The 20706-nt window shown below is 39.0% G+C and overlaps 2 pseudogenes; one reads left to right on the top strand and one right to left on the bottom strand.

The window, feature by feature from the left end:
• Positions 1–2590: 2590 nt before the first annotated feature.
• LOC115933750 (rho GTPase-activating protein 42-like) lies at positions 2591–5608 on the bottom strand (annotated as a pseudogene).
• Positions 5609–9877: 4269 nt separating this feature from the next.
• Positions 9878–20706, top strand: part of LOC109025815 (fatty acyl-CoA reductase 2-like) — a 306120-nt pseudogene continuing 295291 nt past the window's right edge.

Below are 20706 nucleotides of genomic sequence, written 5' to 3'. Positions count from 1 at the left end.
GAAAACATTAAAAGGACAATGTCTATACCTAGGAAATAAAACCCAAAGTAGTAGAAATTGTATTAAAAATCATGTAGTTAATTAAGAATGATTGTGAGCTTAGACACTGAAAAATATGTCACTGAAAGAATACCAAAAATGGTCAGCCTTTTCCTGTTAAGTTATATTAAGGTATATAGTATAAGCACTTAGTACGTAAGAGAAGAGTTAGAATGAGATTGTACCAGATCCAGAATTCCTTATCTGAGAAGACCAGAAAAAATTCAAGGTTTTTAGAGAGGGACTACCCTGAACGGTATCACCAGTAAGTGAGTTTATAAACAAAGAAAGAGCTTGGCAGGTTGCACTGGATACTTCAAACCAGTTTCTCTGGAAAAATGTGAGTTACTCAATAAACCCTCAGTTTTCCTGAGGTAAATCAACTTTGAAATACAATGGAGAACTCTGGGTGATAAATCACGCTGGGTTACACACTGGGACTGCAGTTCACAGAACATGATTAGATTTAAGACAATAGAAGATAGGAACATTTTTTGAACTAGTTTATTGAATCCTTTTGAGAATATCACTGTTTGGCAGTTCCTAGAAAGCTTAGACAAACTAATCTTCAAGAGGCAAACAAATTAACTTTGAACTAAAAAAAAACAAAAACAAACAACCAAAAACTTTGAATTAGAAAACATCTGCTAGGAAAAGCCCAACAATCTGACATGTTGATTATTATTTTTTAACATTGCAGAAATACAAAGATGATTTTACTATTCAGACCTTTACACATCGCACAACAGAAAAATCCTTCAGTTGACTAGTTTCCATAAACTTTGTAGCGTTATGGCAAAACAAGAGTCATCTGTGAAATACACAAATGTTTTGTACTGAGGGATATTTTCACATAACACAGGAGATGATGAATTTAGACCCCCTCAATGTCATTGTCATGCTGATTATACTGTAAGCAGTGATTAGGGTGCACACATTGCATGTTTTGAAGGTATGGATGTGGCAATTCTAATGTATCTTAACATTGTTTCTGAAAAGCTAAGGTTTTGTTATTGAACTACTATTAGAAGTCAAATGTGATCCTCTTCCAATGTCTGGCATTGCCTTCCTGTGGAATTAACATTCTGTGTGATTTAGAGTACGTGTCCTGACTTTCTCAATGCTCATAAATACCTTGTCTGTAGGAAACTTTCTTTAAGGGAAAAGCAGCTTTAGCCTGTCTCCAGTTTATGGCCCTGACTTGCTTATACATGTAATCTATTATGAAGGAAAAAGAGCCATCCTCACAAATCTACAAGATTAAAACTTGTAGCACAAACACAGCTTGAATCAGTGCTTCTGTAGCTTGTTTCAGCAAAGGGACCATCGCCAGCACTGTGGCTACAACATATGCCTTGCCATCAGATACAAGAGTTAGGCTTCATATCCATGTCCTGTGCAATAAAAATGCTTTAAATCTGAATGGAACATCCATAGAACTAGCACACAGACAACTCAGAAGCAGGGACACTTTGGTCTGTGTTCAAGTAAAATGAAGGTTGAGATTTCTTTATGCAGCAGCAGAAGTAGGATTCTGTATCTCTCTTTGGAGTCAAGTTGGTCTTTGAAAGAAAACCAATTTGCGTTTAAGAGGTTCTAATCTAGTAGGATACCAGATGATGGCAAACATGTTTAAACCAAGTATGGACTAAGGGACTGGTACATTGAAAAACTACCTTCTGTTTCAGCAGAGGGTAATCAGGGTGTCAGCAATGCTGTTGTTACTACTAAGGTCACCAAGGACCTAGACCAAGTTCCATCCAGCAACACCTTATTACAGTGTACAGAGGTCAACAGTAAGAGGTAAAAGAAAAAGACAACCTTTTATCAGACTTTTACATTACATTGCTAATTTTTATTACAGAAGATTTTTCATTCTTTTATTTTGATCCACTGATATTTATTTCTGATTCTGACTCTGCCTACTGTTATTCACCCTACTTGTTAATTCTAATCTATTCTTTCTATTTGTAAAAGCATAACTTTTCTGAGGCATAGTTGTGTGTGTATATGTGTATTTAACCTATTCTAGAAACATTAAAGTAGAAGAGATCGAGATTACAGATTGTAATAGCATGTAAAGAGTTTTATACAGTTAATACCTGAGAGTCTGCACAGTGGGGAACTCTGAAGTAATATGTAAGGTGTCAAGAACAAGCAGGTCAGGACTGTGGCACTCATAGGGCAGGTAACTAGCTTTTCAGTAACATTTTTAAGTAACAGTTTCACAGATCCTCAGAGAATGCCAGGCAGTAAAGGATGCATCTCAAAATCCATACAGCAGATTTCTGGTTTCCAAATTTCTGGGAGATAGTACTTAATACGGGATTTAAAACTCTGCAATTGCTATGAAAGAGACATTCTGGAGAGTTACGTATTATCCAAAAATAAATTTTTCAGAAGCAGGAAATTTTAAAATAAGAAACCAACCAAAAAAGAATGGCCAACCTTTAAACCTTTTTTTCATTAATAAGGACCTACATAGTCTGCTGGTGAAGAACTTGATAGAAATTGACTTTTCACTTAGTGGGCTGATCCCCTTGTATCTGTGTCAGATAAAATCATAGCACTTATTATTTGTTACCATGGATACCATGAAGATACTGCCATCCACTAAATAGTAGTAGAGGAAGACAACATAATTTTCTGGAACTAGTCCCGTTTTGCCTTCATAAGTTGCCTTTAACCATCCTGGTTCCACTGATGGGTCCACGCTGGAAAATATCGCTCCTTGTGGGAAGGAAAACTCATGCTGTGCTCTGCTTTACAGGAGTACATGGCTTTGGCTTGGTGCCCAGAAGAAACTGGCTTAGGTGAACCAACATTTTCAAACAGTTGAGCTTTTGCTGCCACTACTGAGCCAGTACGCTGATAGCCATTGCTTGAGGTGGTGTCTAGTCTTAACCTCCTGCACATTTTTGGAGGCAGGTCTGGGTTTGAAGCTTTGGGTGTCTTCTTGGAACCTACAGAAGTTAAGCTTTGAATAGATCCACTGTAGCTGGTGTTTCCTTCAGCTGCAGAGATGGATCTGAGAGAAGAAGCAGAAGCTCTTTTCAGTCCTGAAAGTCCATAAGGCCCTTTCTTGACTAGGTCTATGGGTGGGGAAACATCCCCTGGGCTAGTGACCGAAGCAGCACTCTGGCAATCTGATTCTGCATCTGTCTTGGTTGCATCTTCTCTAGAACTTGATTCAGGACTGGTTGTCCAGAGACCAAGGCTTTTCTGTCCATGGGAAGATGACGGGGTTGCAATCCAAGGAATCCCTCCATATTTCTCACTGGGCTGGCAGGAAGCTGACTTTGTAGTGCTATTTTGTTCGGAGGAAAGAGAAGAGAGTGACTTGATGCTCCCCATGGGGGTGCTGTCTGGGCTGCTGCCATAGGAGTCACTGTCAGGTTCAGCCAGGCATGGAGTACACGTCCCTCTGGGCTTCCTAGAGCCTGTAGAGAGGCAGATTGCTCGTGTCCTTTGGGATCCAGATCGAGACTGAGGCTTAGGAAGAGGAATGCTTGGGTCTGGAGCAGTATGAAAAATCATTTCATCGTGCTCTGTAAGAATTTCTAACACAATATTCTGAAATTTAATATTCACCATAGCAGCTATAGTTTATTCTTGTGCTCTCATTAAAGTTGGGAGAAATATGACACCAAGATTTGAGACAGTCATGAGATTTTGTTGGCTGTGCAGTGATACTTTGACCAGATGTTTTATTAAGATGTCCAGCATCTCTCTGTTTTTCTCTGGCAATTTGCACACCAATGCATGTACAGCCTCCACCCTGTAGTTTTGGTCATCAGATTTAACAGCAATGATACAAATCTTTGTGTAACTTGTAAGTCATCAGTGGTGCTGCAAAGCACCTGAGGTGGTTTTTCAGCCCACTCATTGTCTTATTGTCCCACAGTTCAGTATCAATATCAGGAGGGGATTTAGGAGAAAATATGATATTCACAAGTTTTTGAACTTTGGAGTTCACTCCTCCTATTCAGTAGAGGCCTAAAATGGTGATACCGCTTGTTTCCACAGCTTGAATGCAGTTTCTCACAAAATTTAACCCTGCTTCATTCAAATACCTTTCTTCTTTCTTGCTTATAATGTCAGGCAGAGTATAAATCGTTTCCTTCCCATCCGTGGCTTCAAGCCAGAGTTTCCTATTAGCGTCTGAGAAGGCCTGTAATGTGATGATCCCATGGCTTTCAACTACTTGTATGTCGAAGTAGAAGTGTTTGTCAATTGAATCTGTCTTTCGTCGGATACAATATTTTGAACATTTCCGGTGAGCTAGTAACAAGGCTGTTTAATCCATGTAAAACCAAGCGGTTGTTTCTTCTGGACATACGGATAGCCTTCCATCGTCCACTGGCTGGGTGGTCTGTAGTCCTGGTTGGCAGATTTCATCCTTTGCATCAACCCCTTTACCTCTTGTCGAGTACTTTCAAAATTATTCCTTGTATTCTGCAAGTCGAACTGCAGCTGTTGCTTATGCGGTGCAAATCCTGGGCAAGTTCATATCCCTCGTGGTAAAAAAGTAAATAAACCCTGAAGAAATGACAAAAGCGGTTCAGCAAATTCAAACTTCTTTTTTTCTTGAACCTCTTGAATTTTAAAGGCATATTTTTTCATTTATTTTTATTTATTTGTTTATTTATTTATTTTGAGACGGAGTTTTGCTCTTGTTTCCCAGGCTGGAGTGCAATGGCGCAGTCTCGGCTCACCGCAACCTCTGCCTCCTGGGTCCAAGCAATTCTCCTGCGTCAGCCTCCCGAGTAGCTGGCTTTACAGGCATGTGCCACCACACCTGGCTAATTTTGTATTTTTAGTGGAGACGGATTTCTCCATGTAGGTCAGTCTGGTCTCGAACTCCCACCCTCAGGTGATCCGCCCGCCTCGGCCTCCGAGAGTGCTGGGATTACAGGTGTGAGCCATTTAAAGACATTCTAATGATGCTTCATAGAAGTTCTGATGTGCTTGATCAATTTGTGTATCTGCCTCTTGCAAATGAGACTCCTTTTTCTTTGCAAATAAATTTAAATGCTTTTCAAGGATAGAGTAATATTTTTCACTCTCTTTGTCAAACTTCTTTCCATCTTTTACTGCACCTATCTGTTCTTTTCGAAATTTCTCAAGTGGTGCAATTAATACATCATTAGCCTTTTGGATCAGTCTTCACCTTTCTTCTTCTGCTGCAATGAGTAGCCTTGCAAATTCTTTTAGTGACTGACTAATACTAATTTCATCATCTGTTTCAGCATTATCAATACATTCAAATTGGAAATCTTGTAATGACTGGGAAAATTTCTGCACTGCCACAGACAGATCCCCAACCTGGGTAGAGGAGTGTTCCTGAAGGAACTCAGGGTTCCTTTGGAAAGGGTGAAAGGGTAAGGGAACTGGGTAGGCAATCAACATTACCTGTCCTCAGCGCCCCAGTGAGCAGAGAGCCGTCCTTAATGAGCTCCTTGATGAACTTGTTGGTTCGCTCCAGCTCAATCTCCTGACACTGCAAGCGCTCCCTGAAATCCGGGCCGTCCAAGTAGGAATCGCTGAACTCCAGAGTAGGCAGCCCCATGGCACAGGCGCTGTCAGCGGCGTCCGCGAGCACGTCTGGGCTGGCGGTCAGGGCAGCAGCTGGCGGCGGCGGCAGCGGCGGCGGGCGCTGGGGATGCGCGATAGCGGGGAAGGCGCTGCTGGGACGCCAGGGGACTGATCGCTGGAAGGAAACGGGCCCGCGCGCTGCAGCCGCCTGAGCCGGGCTCAGTCTTCCTCTCCCGGGGCGAGGCAGCGCAGGCCTGGCAGAGGGCCTAGGCGCGGGTCCGCTCAGGTTGTTGTCATCGGGAGGCACCGTCGTTCGGAGCGCTGGGACTGCGAGCAACATTGTTGATTATTAAAGAAGCACACAATAGAAGTGCTAATTCTATTTTATGAGTTCCTTGATAATTTTTAGAATCTTTTGTAGGAAAAAAAAAAGTAGTGTGTTTATGCTTGCCCCAGGCTTCCCTGTATGAAAGCTGCTTTTTCTCAACTTTCAAAAATGAGTGTCTGATTGACATTAATGATTCTGTTAAATCTCTGTATAAGGCAAAGGCAATTGGGAACATTTGGAAAGGCATTTGGAAACTTCCAAAATTATAAATATTTGCATTTAAATTTCCAAAGCCAGTTGTGTTCATTGTTTTTTTTTTTTAAATTTTTCCTAAGAAATTATCTCACAAAAAGCAAGAGGCCTCTAGTGTAACTAGTTTTCAGTTTTCCTGTTACTCAAGTCAGATCAGCTGAAGCATGTTCAACCTCTCCCCTGTGGGCCAGTTACAGGGGAAGGAAGGAAGGGAGGGAGGGAGGGAGGGAGGAAGGGAGGGAAATGCAGTCCTGGGGATACACTAACAGTTCCAGAAATAGAAGCAATTTATTTTCTCAATTTCTTTCTTAACTTCTTTCACACTATCATTCACTAATTAATTCAATCACCAGCATGGTTTTACATGTCCAGCTTCTTTCCTTTTCTTAAAAATCTCTTCCAATCACACCGTCTTTTTCTTAAAAGCTTCAAATTTCCCATAGTTATTTTATTCAAAAGCCATGAGGTTCAACATGATTTTGGCATACACTCTGGATCACAGGATAGAATTAGAAACCTTGGCATGGCCCAACACACACACACACACACACACACACACACACACACACGACACAGCTTTCTGATCAGCAGCTTTTGGAAATGGAGTACTGCTGTGGAAGTAGAAAGGGGATTTTCCTGTTATTAGGGACCTACAGTGTGGTAGGCACTAAGACAAACATCTGACTTCATTACTCTAATCCTCAGAAATCTCTGTAGTGTGCCCATTCCTATATCACAGATGAGATATTAGTTCATGAAAGCTGTCCTCTATCCAAGGTTACATAATTTGTGCCGAGTTATACAGCAAAATTGGAATGCCGGTCTCTAATCTCTAAAGCCCATACTTTCCCTACTGTAGTTTCTTGCCTCTCCTAGGAAATTTCTTCCTCCATGACAATATCATGAAGAAGGGGAAACTATTGCTTGTCACTTCTGAGTTAGTATGAACACTTCTTCCATCCTCTAGCATGAATAATGTAGAGACACCACCAATTCTGTTGGAGAGCAGAAATAAGCTTAAGGTTGTTCAACTTCCTAGCCACCCTGGTTCCTTTCCTGCCCAGCTGCAAGAAAGAATTATTAAAGAACTCTGTGAAATTGACCTTTGGTGTGGGAAGAAAACATAACAAGATGGTGAATCAAACATTGTGCTGCATTTAGCATTTATTATAGATTATTATGCAAAGTGAAGTAAAATTTTGTTAAATGCAAAATTGTCTATAAGAACAGCATAATATGTGCTTAATCTTACTTCTCTGCGATCACGTGATAAGTTGGTCACATGATTGGGATTTTAGACATGATGGTGCAGAGAGGTAAGTAACTTGCCCCAGTCACATAGCAAATAAATGGCAGAATCAGAATTCAAATCCAGTCTTTCATGACTCCAAAGGGCCTGAGTTCTTTCCAATACACCGATGGTTCTCAACTTCAGAGTGTATCAGAATTACTAGAGAGTGTGTTCAAAGTAAAGCTAGATGCCCAAGCTTTGACACTGCTGAATGGGCATTTCCAGGGTCAGGATGTATGTTTGTTTGTTTGTTTGTTTGAGCAACTTCCTAGGCAACCCTGCTATATGCCGAAGTTTGACGGCCATACTGCTATACCATGCTGCCTTATGGAGTTATAGAAATGATCCTTGCTAAAGCATTAAAAACATGTAGACTAATCTTTACATCTTATGGGAGTTACTAGTGAACTAGCAAAAATTTTAACATTTTGTGAATTTTTGTTAATCTGTACATTGGGTACATATATATATGTATGTATGTAAGCAGGTCTTGGTGGGTTAACGGGACTAAATAATACAGTTATTTTTGAAGAGCAAGACTTAGTAAAATAATTAAAGATCAAAGATTCTCATGACTAGAAAAGTTTGACTAGAAAAGCTTCAATGAGCCCAATGAAGTAGAGGCCAAATCTCCTGTGGATACTACCAAATGAGGTCACGTGGCTAACGCGTTGATTATAAGAGACCACATTAAAGACTTCTGAATTGTTTCAAAAGCATCATATAAATTTAATGCCCCCAACACAATTCCTGCTTCTAATAAAAACACAGTGTTAGTGTCTGACTACAGAAGTCACACATGAGGAGTTTATATTTTTATTTTTTATTTTATTTACTTAATTTTTTTTGAGATGAAGTCTCACTCTGTTGCCCAAGCTGGATGCAGTGGCACAATCGTGGCTCACTGCAACCTCCACCTCCCACGCTCTCATTTTTATAGCGTTTTCCTGACTGTTCTCATTGCATATACTTCTTGATTAAATTTAAGATAATCTTGCCAGGTTTTTAAAAATCTTGGGAGTTTGATTGGAATTACTTTATAGATATAGAATACTTTAGAAACATTTAGCATATTTAAAATATTGATTCTTCCTATCCAAGAACAAAGTTTTCCCATTTATTCAATTTTTGTTGTTTTTTGTTATTATATTCATTTATGATTAATTTGTTATATTTTAAATGTGCACATTTGAATATTTCTTCCAGTGTATTCTCTAATTTTTGTTTATATACAGGCAAGATAATTATTTTTTGTTTTGTTTTGTTTTTGTTTCTTTGAGACGGAGTCTTGCTCTGTTGCCCAGGCTGGAGTGCAGTGGCATGATCTTGGCTCACTGCAAGCTCTGCCTCCCGGGTTCATGCCATTCTCCTGCCTCAGCCTCCCAAATAGCTGGGACTACAGGTGCCCGCCACCACGCCCGGCTAATTTTTTTGTGTTTTTACTAGACATGAGGTTTCACCGTGTTAGCCAGGATGGTCTCGATCTCCTGACATCGTGATCCGCCTGCCTCAGCCTCCCAAAGTGCTGGGATTAAGGCTTGAGCCACTGCACCCAGCCTTTTTATATAATTTTTAATCAGCGGACACCTTACTGAACTATAGTACACTTTAGCTTTTTAAAAAAGCTGCTTCTGTTTTCCAGGTATGCAATTATATAATGCTATAGTAATTTTTGTGACTGTCTTTTTAATATCTATATTTCTTCATTAATTTTAGTTTTCTTTCTAATTACTTACATGGCTAGGACCTCAGAACAATGCTAAATAGTAGTTGTGACTGTAGGCATTATTTCTAGCCCTGGCTTTACAAGCAGTATTCCTAGCTTTTCACCATTAAGAATGACATTGGCTAGCAAATTTAAATACATATTGTTTAATCATTTTATTCCTATTCTAGTGAATTCATTTAATTAAATTGGAAATGAAAACTAACCATCATCTTAAACTTTTCAAAATACATATAGATTATTAAATAGTTTTTCTCTTTTTGAGTTAAATTAAATTAATAAGTTTCCTGGTATTCGATAAACCATGTATTCCTGGAATGAAGTATTTCATTGTTATCACATACTGTTTACATAGCTTTGTATTCCAGTAGTTGCAATTTCAGATTTTGACATCAATTTTCATGTCTGGCCTAGACCTTTATAATAACAACTTATATTGCTCATTTAAAAATCCACTGTTGCTCCTCTCCAGTTTATTTATATTTTCCAATTTCTTCAGTTAGCTGCTTAATTTACATGTTTTTGTTCTTTTAATGGCTGCTTATAGAAGCACCTTTGTAAATTCAGAGGATTGTGATTCTTTTTCCAGTTGACTAGAGCCAAGTGACATCTAAATATGTGTACAGTGCATCAGTGAATAGGGTTTATGTACACAGACACATCATCAATACATAAGACATTCCAAGTATCAGATAACTGTGCAGCCATGCCCCATCCTTTTCTCCCTGGTGTTTTCGTGCAGCCACCAAAATCTGATAGGTATGCCGGTTACGGGAGTAGGTGCAGTTATAGCCAGGCATGATGCTGACTTACCTCACTGTATTTCCTTCTGCTTAATCTTCTGTAGACATGCTGTGCAACTTAACATCACTGCCACCCAGCGGCTCTTATGGCTAGTGAGATGCCAAAGCTGGAAGCCTTTATACATATCTCTACTGCCTTTTCAAATGGTAACCTGAAGCACATCGATGAAGTTGTTTATTCGTGCCCTGTGGAGCCAAAAAAAATCAGTGATTCCCTTGAGTAATTCATCAAATAAAGGGATCCAGGTGTGAGTAGAATGTTGCTCTCTTTGATTCTTTGTAGCTATTAATGAGATGATGAAGTGAAACACTTTTGAAGCAAAATGCTTTGAAACACTGCTAGCCTTAGCTACCTTGTCCCTGCTAGCTCCTTCATCCCCTGGTGGGGAATATACTGCTGAAAGAGAAGGGGGATAGAAAATTCTTAAAGAAACATTTTGCTAAACTGTATAGGATTGCATGAGGTACTTGGGAATATTATACATAGAAGTGATTTCTCACTTCTTAATGAACTTAGCATTGTCACTAGATAAAGCAAGTACAATGTATAGTATAAAAGTTCAGAAGAAAAATTTTTGATTCAGACATGAGTTCGGCATAGCTCCACAACTAACTAGCTGTGTGACTTTGAGAAAGCCCCTTGGCTTCTCTGAACCCCAGGTCCTTCATTTGTAAAATGGGCCCATTTGATTGTTGTGAGGTTGAATAAAGTTATATAAGACAGTTATTGCAGTGCTAGGGAGTGTTTAATATCAGTTAATCAAATGATTAGTAAAGAAGAACTAATGAAGAATAAGAATTGCTCCAAGATCTGGCAGAAGGTCTCTTGACTTCTTTGGTTAAGACACGCTTTCCTTACTGTCCTATTATGCAAGAGAAATAGTGTCTAGGATTTTTCTCTTCTTGCCAAACAGCAGAAACCACTTTCATCCTAGGACATAGCTCGGGTCTCAGGATAGGTTTGTTTTCTGTTTCTTTATTCTGCTCCATTTCACTAAGTTTACCTTGTTTTTTGTTCTATTTTTTTAAAAAACTCTACATAAAAATAATTATACCAGAAAAATGGACTCTTTCACAGTAAATTTATTACATTATAATTTTCTATAATATTATATTTACATTTAATATATACTCTTTAAAAAGCTTTAGCTTAATTAAGAGTTCATTCCCTTCAGGGGAAACATTTTTATCTCCTCTAGCTCTGAGAATAGATATTTTTGTCTGTCATAAAAATGTCCAGGACAGAGAAGAATGAAAGTCATCTAAAGGACCTGGAGGTTACTTAAAGTTGCTAATAAATGGAGGTTTGCTACATTGATACAGAGAAACATTTTAGAGTGCAGAATTTATCAGGATAGTGGGAGAAAAGGCAGGTGTACCCTGAGGCCCAACGTCAAGGCAATAAACTATGTTTAAAACCTCAGAGCATTTTCAGGATAGAATTAACTTCTGTCAATTACCCTCTTATGGTGTCGTCTCTTGGCAAATGTGATGCTTCCATATTTGATATACCAAGGAGAGGGGCAGACTCCTTTTGTTTCCGGGCCATTTCCTGGGACTCTGTCCACTGCTGATCTCTCTAACACCTGACAGGTCATAGTGCAATTTGAGGCAGCAAGAGTCTGAGGGTTCATCAGAGAAAAGAAGTAGGAGTTCACTGCTAACGAAGGGCTTCTCTAGGTACTCCATACCACCATGTCGAGACACTAAATAATGGGTTTCAAAGAAGAATAAACTCACCTCCCAGAGGAAGAGTTGATTTATCTTCAGGCATTCAGCACTTTCCACACTCCCTCAAGTATGTGATATATGAACAAACTGCAATTGACATTTTTACAAAATTTATAATGTTCATCTGTCATTACTGTTCTCCAAGGATAACAATTATTTAAGCAACTAATTAGAACCAGGAATGAAATTATTTTATCTCAACAGATACATTTTGCATGTAATTAAGGAATGAAGTTTTTTTAAAAAAACAGAAGAAGTCATACTTATTATTTGTTAATTCAAAATTAATTAGGACATCCAGGAGCAGCTGTCGAGGCTCATTTCTCTCAGCCCTCCCCTTACCTTCATGCTGCAGTCACAAGGAAGTAAGGCCTCCTCTCCTCACACTCTGCCTGCCTTTGCGCTCAAAGCTCTCTGTTCCTAGAGCCTATTTCCCCTTCTGCTTCACCTGGTTAATTCTCACTCAGACATCAAGGCTCCCTGTGAAGCTCTCTGGCTTAGGCAGCCTTCCCGAGTGCCCCATAGTACCCAGTGCTCAGCTTTATTATTGCTTGTAACACAGGTCATTCTGAATGTCTGGTTGCTTATCTACATTTTCCATTAGACAATGACCGTCTCAATGGAAGAGAATATTTCTTGCTCCTCTTTGCATCTTCAGCTAGGGACTCAATGCTTGCTGAATGAATGAAAAGTTTTTGGTGGAACTAGATGATTGTTGTTCATACTGTTCTGACTGTTTTTGTTTGCTTGTTTTGACTGGAACAAGAATAGATGACAGAATTCCATAGCAAGCTAATATTTGGGGATGCAGAACTCTTATGTACAAAATATCTATTTATATCCCCACATCTTACCCGTTTCTGATTGTTCATTTTTTTCTTCTTAAACTTTGAATGAAACCTATATGTGAAGCTTTGAATAGCACTTTAAATAAAGCCCAGCAACCCCTCTCCACCTATACCATCATCTATGACTATTTCAATAACTCCTATAACAGATGGAATTTTTGGAAGTTTTAGAATGACAAATAACATTAAAAATCATTATGAATAAATATTAATTTACCTAAACACAGGTTTAGTTTTTTGTTTTAAGAAAATGCTTTTTCTTTGATGAGTTCTCTATTTAGTAATTGGCCTGTGTTAAAAAAGAATTATTTTCAAAGGTTTTTAGGTTTCTATTTACCCTGGGAGTTTATCTTCCAGTGAAACAGAGAAATACCTAGGGAACAGTTTTTTTTTTTTTCTTTTTGAACAGTAACTTCAAGGGGTCTAGCAGCTGTCATTTGCTCTTAGTATTTCAGCCGTTCTTAAGGAACCAGGAGTTAGACATCAAGATAATCTTGAAGCTGTACTCTGGGCATTGTGATCTCAAAAACATAGCCATGACAATGTAAAAAGAAACTTTATTTTTCCAGAAAATCTGTTGAATGGGAATTCTAGTTCTGGAAGATAAAGAAGGATTTGCATTTTTGGCCAGGACCTTTCTGATGGCTTGGGCAGAAGTGATACTGCTCAGTGCTGTTAATAAAGTGAATGGGACTGTGAACTTCAACCTCATGCTAACATCCTGGTCCCTACCTTTGCAGGCCTAACGTCTCTCCTTGTTCAGCTCCCCTGATTTTCTATCCAGCCTATATCCTGAGACTGTCGGGCCTGAGCTCCCTTTCTTTAGCACCTATCTAAAAACTTTAGAATTACCTTGGCTCTGAAATATTCCAGAAAGATGAAATTTGATTTTGTTAGCACAAAAACTTTAGCATGTTAGCATAAAAATATTTTCAAATAACTTAAATCAGAAGTTAATGCTTTTAATGAGTAGGACAAGCGTGGCCATTAATCAGTGTTAAACAACAATTTTCCTGGCTCTTATACCTGTAGTTGTCTTCTGCCCCTCATCCCAGCCACCAGTTCCCATCCCGACTCATCTCTATCTTCACATTACCAGCTTCTGCCTATTTGGTGTATTTACCTTGGAAATTTATGGGCATAAATGGATCAGGAACTGCCAGTGAAATTCTGGTTTTCCAGAATAACGGTTTACGTAGAACGTTTATTTTTAAAAATGCATATAACTGACCAAGAAAGGCAGAGTTTTATGGTTGGTGCTTTTCTTATGTTTTAGGTCAAGGTAACTCCTCTTAAGGGAACCAGTGTAGAAGAAAAGGGCTTCTGCACCTGTATAAAAACCTGAAATAACTAGAATTAGAAACTAGAAAAATGGAATCACAAATACTTATTGGTTTATTGAACATATGTTAATAAATCTGAAATAAGAAGGGAAGGGAGGAGATGAATCATTATTGAGCAATCACTGTGAGCAAGACACTTTCACAGACATTTATTTCCATAACAATATTGTACAGTTGATTTATCATCACTGGTATGCTAATTAAGGAGCAAAAAGCTCAGGAAGGCTAAGTAACTCCTTGAAAGTCTATCAAGAAAGGTATCCATGGCCACTTGATTCTGAAGCTCATGGTCTTTCCAGTCTACTCACATACTCGGCAGTGTTAGAGATTAAAAGGTGCTTTCTTAGCATATAGACTGTGTTCCCAAGGACCTCACATCCCAGACAAATAGAACAGGGCAGAATTATACATGTGGGGTGGTGGGAAAACAGTACATATTAAGCCTGGTGGAGTGGAGAGAGGCATATGAGGTGACTTGGAAGAGTGGGAAGACTGTGGGTAGGGTGAGATGTGCGCACGTGCCAGGCAGGGCAACTGGAGCTGGGAAACCCAGGCATGTTTGGGACACAGCCAGAAGTCCCTCTTGGCAGCACATGTGTGTAGGGAAGCAGTTAGAGATCAAGCTGGAGAGGCAGGCTGGGCTGTACTGTGGAGATTTTGCATACCATGCAGAGGAATTGGATTTAATTCTCTAGGCAGTGGAGCCCCATTGAAGGAGGGCCATGTGTGTGTATGTGGTTTTGTGTGTAATTTTTAGTTGTTTGCTCATTTGTTTTTATCATGGAAAGACACTGATGAAAGTGGGCTTCAGTAATATTGATATGGCCAGGGGTTGGGGGAGGCAGTGGATTAGCAATGTGTTTTGGGAAAGAAAACAAAAAAACAATTGGACATGGCTACTGCTTTGCTTATGTAATTACACATACCAAATTAACTCCAGATTAGAACATGCATACTTGCCATGTTTTACATTTCTAGTACCAGGGATTTAATTCTTTTTTTTTTAATAAATGAGAAAGTAGAGTTTATTCAGTTTAAGTAGTTTTAGTAAGATCATATTATTAGTGAGAACTGGGACCAAACAGATTTTCTGACTCCAAATAGATATTTCCATTGGAACAGATATACATCTATAAGTATACAGACATGCATACACATATTTCTTTACTGCTCATAATTCAATGTCAATTAGTCCTTATTAGAATGTGGGATGTATAAATGTAAGAGAATTTTCATGTTAAAATTGAGATAGATTTTTTAATTGTCCTAAGATGGATTTAATTATTTTTCTTTAATGCTATTTTTATGAGAAGTGATATAACTTTATTGATAATGCATACAGTAACTCTTTGTTTTGTACATTGTTTGGAAATACAATGTATTTTGCAAGTAACTAAAGCCTAATTTAAATTAAAATTTTAAATTTTCAATCTTTTTAATTGTTAGTATTATTATACTTTAAGTTCTGGGATACATGTGGAGAACGTGCAGGTTTGTTACGTAGGTATACACATGACATGGTAGTTTGCCACACCCATCAACCTCTCATCTACATTAGGTGCTGGAAATGATGCAGAAAAATAGGAACGCTTTTACACTGTTGGTGGGAGTGTAAATTAGTTCAACCATTGGGGAAGACAGTGTGGCTATTCCTCCAGGATCTAGAACCAGAAATACCAATTGACTTCACAATCCCGTTTCTGAGTATATACCCAAAGATTATAAATCATTCTGCTATAAAGACACATGCACACACATGTTTATTGCAGCACCGTTCCCAATAGCAAAGACTTGGAACCAACCCAAATGCCCATCAACGATAGACTGGATAAAAAATATGTGGCACATATACTCCATGGAATACCCTGCAGCCATAAAAAAGGATGAGTTCATGTCCTTTGCAGGGACATGGATGAAGCTGGAAGCCATCATCCTCAGCAAACAGAGGAACAGAAAACCAAACACTGCATGTTCTCACTCATAAGTGGGAGTTGAACAATGGAAACACATGGATACAGGGAGGGGAACAACACACACTGGTGCAGGTTGAGCGGTGGGGAGCTAGGGAAGGGATAGCATTAGGGGATTTAATTCTTTTTTTTTATTATTATACTTTAAGTTTTACGGTACATGTGCACAATGTGCAGGTTTGTTACATATGTGTACATGTGCCATGTTGGTGTGCTGCACTCATTAACTCGTCATTTAGCATTAGGTATATCTCCTAATGCTATCGCTCCCCCATCCCCCACCCCACAACAGTCCCCGGAGTGTGATGTTCCCCTTCCTGTGTCCATATGTTCTCATTGTTCAATTCCCAGCTATGAGTGAGAACATGTGGTGTCTGGTTTTTCATCCTTGTGATAGTTTGCCGAGAATGATGGCTTCCAGTTTCATCCATGTCCCTACAAAGGACATGAACTCTTCATTTTTTATGGCTGCATAGTATTCCATGGTGTATATGTGCCACATTTTCTTAATCCAGTCTATCGTTGTTGGACATTTCGGTTGGTTCCAAGTCTTTGCTATTGTGAATAGTGCCTCAATAAACATACGTGTGCATTGTCTTTATAGCAGCGTGATTTATAATCCTTTGGGTGTATACCCAGTAATGGGATGGCTGGGTCAAATGATATTTCTAGTTCTAGATCCCTGAGGAATCACCACACTGACTTCCACAATGGTTAAACTAGTTTACAGTACCATCAACAGTGTAAAAGTGTTCCTGTCTCTCCACATCCTCTCCAGCACCTGTTGTTTCCTGACTTCTTAATGATCGCTGTTCTAACTGGTGTGAGATGGTATCACATTGTGGTTTTGATTTGCATTTCTCTGATGGGCAGTGATGATGAACATTTCTTCGTGTGTCTTTTGGCTGCATAAATGTCTTCTTTTGAGAAGTGTCTGTTCATATCCTTTGCCCACTTTTTGATGGGGTTGTTTGTTTTTTTCTTGTAAATTTATTGGAGTTCATTGTAGATTTTGGATATTAGCCCTTTGTCAGAGGAGTAGGTTGCGAAAATTTTCTCCCATGTTGTAGGTTGCCTGTTCACTCTGATGGTAGTTTCTTTTGCTGTGCAGAAGCTCTTTAGTTTAATTAGATCTCATTGGTCAATTTTGGCTTTTGTTGCCATTGCTTTTGGTGTTTTAGACATGAAGTCCTTGCCCATGCCCATGTCCTGAATGGTATTGCCTAGGTTTTCTTCTAGGGTTTTTATGGTTTTAGGTCTAACATGTAAGTCTTTAATCCATCTTGAATTAATTTTTGTATAAGGTGTAAGGAAGGGATCCAGTTTCAGCTTTCTACATATGGCTAGCCAGTTTTCCCAGCACCATTTATTAAATAGGGAATCCTTTCCCCATTGCTTGTTTTTGTCAGGTTTGTCAAAGATCAGATGGTTGTAGATATGCAGCATTATTTCTGAGGGCTCTGTTCTGTTCCATTGATCTATATCTCTGTTTTGGTACCAGTACCATGCTGTTTTTGTTACTGTAGCCTTGTAGTATAGTTTGAAGTCAGGTAGCATGATGCCTCCAGCTTCGTTCTTTTGGCTCAGGATTGACTTGGCGATGCGGGCTCTTTTTTGGTTCCATATGAACTTTAAAGTAGTTTTTTCCAATTCTGTGAAGAAAGTCATTGGTAGCTTGATGGGGATGGTAGTGAATCTATGAATGACCTTGGGCAGTATGGCCATTTTCATGATATTGATTCTTCCTACCCATGAGCATGGAATGTTCTTCCATTTGTTTGTATCCTCTTTTATTTCATTGAGCAGTGGTTTGTAGTTCTCCTTGCAGAGGTCCTTCACATCCCCTGTAAGTTGGATTCCTAGGTATTTTATTCTCTTTGAAGCAATTGTGAATGGGAGTTCACTCATGATTTGGCTCTCTTTTTATCTGTTATTGGTGTATAAGAATGCTTGTGATTTTTGTACATTGATTTTGTATCCTGAGACTTTGCTGAAGTTGTTTATCAGCTTAAGGAGGTTTTGGACTGAGACAATGGGGTTTTCTCGATATAAAATCATGTCATCTGCAAACGGGGACAATTTGACTTCCTCTTTTCCTAATTGAATACCCTTTATTTCCTTCTCCTGCCTAATTGCCCTGGCCAGAACTTCCAACACTATGTTGAATAGGAGTGGTGAGAGGGGGCATCCCTGTCTTGTGCCAGTTTTCAAAGGGAATACTTCCAGTTTTTGCCTATTCAGTATGATATTGGCTGTGGGTTTGTCATAGATAGCTCTTATTATTTTGAGATACGTCCCATCAATACCTAATTTATTGAGAGTTTTTAGCATGAAGCGTTGCTGAATTTTGTCAAAGGCCTTTTCTGCATCTATTGAGATAATCATGTGGTTTTTGTCTTTGGTTCTGTTTATATGCTGGATTACATTTATTGATTTGCATTTGTTGAACCAGCCTTGCATCCCAGGGATGAATCCCACTTGATCATGGTGGATAAGCTTTTTGATGTGTTGCTGGATTCAGTTTGCCAGTATTTTATTGAGGATTTTTGCATCAATGTTCATCAAGGATATTGGTCTAAAATTCCCTTTTTTGGTTATGTCTCTGCCCAGCTTTGGTATCAGGATGATGCTGGCCTCATAAAATGAGTTAGGGAGTATTCCCTCTTTTTCTATTGATTGGAATAGTTTCAGAAGGAATGGTACCAGCTCCTCGTTGTACCTCTGGTAGAATTCGGCTGTGAATCCATCTGGTCCTGGACTTTTTTTGGTTGGTAAGCTATTGATTATTGCCACAATTTCAGAGCCTGTTATTGGTGTATTCAGAGAATCAACTTCTTCCTGGTTTAGTCTTGGGAGGGTGTATGTGTTGAGGAATTTATCCATTTCTTCTAGATTTTCTAGTTTATTTGCATAGAGGTGTTTGTAATATTCTCTGATGGTAGTTTGTATTTCTGTGGGATCGGTGGTGATATCCCCTCTATCATTTTTTATTGCGTCTATTTGATTCTTCTCTCTTTTCTTCTTTATTAGTCTTGCTAGTGGTCTATCGATTTTGTTGATCTTTTAAAAAAACCAGCTCCTGGATTCATTAATTTTTTGAAGGGTTTTTTGTGTCTCTATTTCCTTCAGTTCTGCTCTGATGTTAGTTATTTCTTGCCTTCTGCTAGCTTTTGAATGTGTTTGCTCTTGCTTTTCTAGTTCTTTTAATTGTGATGTTAGGGTGTCAATTTTGGATTTTTCCTGCCTTCTCTTGTGGGCATTTAGTGCTATAAATTTCCCTCTACACACTGCTTTGAATGTGTCCCAGAGGTTCTGGTATGTTGCGTCTTTGTTCTTGTTGGTTTCAAAGAACATCTTTATTTCTGCCTTCATTTCATTATGTACCCAGTAGTCATTCAGGAGCAGGTTGTTCAGTTTCCATGTAGTTGAGTGGTTTTAAGTGAGTTTCTTAATCCTGAGTTCTAGTTTGATTGCACTGTGGTCTGAGAGACAGTTTGTTATAATTTCTGTTCTTTTACATTTGCTGAGGAGTGCTTTACTTCCAACTATGTGGTCAATTTTGGAGTAGGTGTGGTGTGGTGCTGAAAAAAATGTATATTCTGTTGATTTGGGGTGGAGAGTTCTGTAGATGTCTATTAGGTCCTCTTGGTGCAGAGCTGAGTTCAATTCCTGGGTATCCTTGTTAACTTTCTGTCTCGGTGATCTGTCTAATGTTGACAGTGGGGTGTTAAACCCTCCCATTATTGTTGTGTCAGAGTCTAAGTCTCTTTGTAGGTCACTCAGGACTTGCTTTATGAATCTGGGTGCTCCTGTATTGGGTGCATATATATTTAGGATAGTTAGCTCTTCTTGTTGAATTGATCCCTTTACCATTATGTAATGGCCTTCTTTGTCTCTTTTGATCTTTGCTGGTTTAAAGTCTGTTTTATCAAAGACTAGGATTGCAACCCCTGCCTTTTTTTGTTTTCCATTTGTTTGGTAGGTCTTCCTCCATCCCTTTATTTTGAGCCTTTGTGTGTCTCTGCACGTGAGATGGGTTTCCTGAATACAGCACACTGATGGGTCTTGAGTCTTTATCCAATTTGCCAGTCTGTGTCTTTTAATTGGAGCATTTAGACCATTTACATTTAAAGTTAATATTGTTATATGTGTATTTGTTCCTGTCATTATGGTGTTAGCTGGTTATTTTGCTCGTTAGTTGATGCAGTTTCTTCCTAGCCTGGATGGTCTTTACAATTTGGCATGTGGCTGGTACCAGTTGTTCCTTTCCATGTTTAGTGCTTCCTTCAGGAGCTCTTTTAGGGCAGGCCTGGTGGTGACAAAATCTCTCTGCATTTGCTTGTCTGTAAAGTATTTTATTTCTCCTTCACTTATGAAGCTTAGTTTGGCTGGATATGAAATTCTGGGTTGAAAATTCTTTAAGAATGTTGAATATTGGCCCCCACTCTCTTCTGGCTTGTAGAGTTTCTGCCAAGAGATCCACTGTTAGTCTGATGGGCTTCCCTTTGTGGGTAACCCAACCTTTCTCTCTGGCTGCCCTTAACATTTTTTCCTTCATTTCAACTTTGGTGAATCTGACAATTATGTGTCTTGGAGTTGCTCTTCTCGAGGAGTATCTTTGTGGTGTTCTCTGTATTTCCTGAATCTGAATGTTGGCCTGCCTTGCTAGATTGGGGAAGTTCTCCTGGATAACATCCTGCAGAGTGTTTTCCAACTTGGTTCCATTCTCCCCGTCACTTTCAGGTACACCAATCAGACGTAGATTTGGTCTTTTCACATAGTCCCATATTTCTTGGAGGATTTGTTCATTCTTTTTATTCTTTATTCTCTAAACTTCCCT

This window comes from Gorilla gorilla, chromosome 11 (genome assembly GCF_029281585.2).
Source record: "Gorilla gorilla gorilla isolate KB3781 chromosome 11, NHGRI_mGorGor1-v2.1_pri, whole genome shotgun sequence".
Classification (NCBI taxonomy): domain Eukaryota; kingdom Metazoa; phylum Chordata; class Mammalia; order Primates; family Hominidae; genus Gorilla; species Gorilla gorilla.
Note: the sequence above shows the minus strand (reverse complement) of the source record. Positions and strands in the feature narration are given on the sequence as shown.